The following is a 2,500-nucleotide window of genomic DNA, read 5'->3' as shown; positions in this document are numbered from 1 at the left end:
ACACCAGCCAAACGTACATCCTGATTTGACACATCTCTGGCAACCTAACCCACGTTGGCCCTTAACCTAACCCACGTTGGCCCTTAACCTAACCCACGTTGGCCCTTAACCTAACCCACGTTGGCCCTTAACCTAACCCACGTTGGCCCTTAACCTAACCCACGTTGGCCCCTTAACCTAACCCACGTTGGCCCCTTAACCTAACCCACGTTGGCCCCTTAACCTAACCCACGTTGGCCCTTAACCTAACCCACGTTGGCCCTTAACCTAACCCACGTTGGCCCTTAACCTAACCCACGTTGGCCCTTAACCTAACCCACGTTGGCCCTTAACCTAACCCACGTTGGCCCCTTAACCTAACCCACGTTGGCCCCTTAACCTAACCCACGTTGGCCCCTTAACCTAAGTTACGCTGCACCTTAACCTAAGTTACGCTGCACCTTAACCTATGTTACGCTGCACCTTACCCTAAGTTACGCTGCACCTTAACCTAAGTTACGCTGCACCTTAACCTAAGTTACGCTGCACCTTAACCTAAGTTACGCTGCACCTTAACCTAAGTTACGCTGCACCTTAACCTAAGTTACGCTGCACCTTAACCTAAGTTACGCTGCACCTTAACCTAAGTTACGCTGCACCTTAACCTAAGTTACGCTGCACCTTAACCTAAGTTACACTGCACCTTAACCTAAGTTACACTGCACCTTAACCTAAGTTACACTGCACCTTAACCTAAGTTACACTGCACCTTAACCTAACTTACACTGCACCTTAACCTAACTTACACTGCACCTTAACTGTCACATGTAACGTCACAGGAATGTAGCTTTGCCTAACAGCAACCCTCTGAACATAGTTCACTGCTTGGATCCTCTGGTGTCATGTGTATTTCTCGATGCCATGGTGCGTACCCTCACATAAATGTCTTTCGAGTGTTGCGTACTTTCTACACAGTCCCGCTAACCACTGGAAGGGTGTACCGCTACAGAACGAATATCGCCCTCCCCTCCTGCCCTTCCAAGCTGGTCGGTCAGGCGTTTGTTTGTGAAATGAGCCTTGCAGCTGTTCAGTTGCATTCGGTTGTCGATGCAGTCAGTGTACGTTGTGGTACGGCCTGTGTGTACTGTCCGCTGATGTACGCGTAACCCACACTGATCATCCGTCGTTACGTACTGAGTGACATAATGTGGCACATGCTTGACCGTACACCGGCTGCGCCCTACAATGGCGAATCATAAGGGCCATATGTTGTGCACGATGCTACTTGTCTCGTCTCCCCATTACAGCGAGATTGCACTGTTGTACGCCGTACAGACATGTGGTAGGTAGGTACGGACGAAAGTATTGCATGTTGGCCCCCCCCCCCCCCCTCCTCCCTCTGCCGGGAATCAGCGTGAGCCGTCTGTTGATGTAGCGACGAGGGTTTTCCTATTTAATCGTATTGCCCCACACAACATGATAGCACGGTGGACCGCGTTCCACATCTGCGACATGCTACAGAGGCCGGTTGACAGTCGACCGCGCAAGGGACATTGCACACGTGCGCGGACCATCTTCCACGTGTTCTCTCGTGTACATGCCGCAGTGTGTATGTGGGCTGATGTAGCGTGTCGTGACACATAACATGCAGGCATGCCAGAATCGTAGATTTCGCAAATGTAGATTGACGTATACGTTTGCTGCCAAAGATCCGCAAATGAACTGGAAATCAGTTGTTGAGCGGTTGTTCGCGCTGCAGGTGCATCGGTGATGGCGACGATCGGTACATCTATGAACCGGTTGTTTCGGCGGTACCCGCCATGCCCCCGAACCTGAGTTGGCCATGTGGGTATGAAGCGATACGAGGCTGTGGCTTGGTGGGACAGTCCCCGGCCGGTGAGGGGGGGCCGCCCGGCGTGCTGGCCGCGCGCTGCGTGAGCGCACGCACTACAGCCGGCTGGTGGGGGGCGCCCAGTGGCAGGAGCGCCGGCCGACGGGCCCGGCTGGCGTCCCAGCTATGCGCCGGCGCACCCTGCGCGCGGCGCCAGGCGGCCAAAGTGGGTTCTGCCGAGCCCGGTGCGAAGCGCGGTGGACATCTGCAGTGTGCTGGTCCGATTGCGGACTGTGTGCGTTGAGGATGCGCCGCCGCCCGGCACTCGGCGTCGCGACGCCGTCTGCTGCTCGGTCGCCCCCAGCGGTTCTCGCAGGTGGTTTGTATCGCAGCTCTGCGGACGTGTTGGCGCGTGCGCTGTGCTGGGAGAGTTTGCTTCTGCACCCAAGTGGGGCTTTGCCCTTCTGTGGCGCTGGCGTTGGAGCTGCCGGTCACCGTAGGTGGCGCGTGTTGTTTCCCGCCGGCAATGCCACGACAGCACGCTCCCGGGCCTCTGTCGGCAGCGGCAAGCTCAGTTGGGAGCACGGGTGTTCGCACTGAAAGCGTCTACTCGCCTATCTCCGGGCGATTGCGCCTCTCTCGAACCCGACCAAGTACTTAGGACGGCGCTGCGCGCCGCCGGGACCTGAG

This window comes from Schistocerca gregaria, chromosome 3 (genome assembly GCF_023897955.1).
Source record: "Schistocerca gregaria isolate iqSchGreg1 chromosome 3, iqSchGreg1.2, whole genome shotgun sequence".
Taxonomy (NCBI): domain Eukaryota; kingdom Metazoa; phylum Arthropoda; class Insecta; order Orthoptera; family Acrididae; genus Schistocerca; species Schistocerca gregaria.
The sequence above is the reverse complement of the archived record's forward strand: the minus strand, read 5'-3'. Positions refer to the sequence as shown.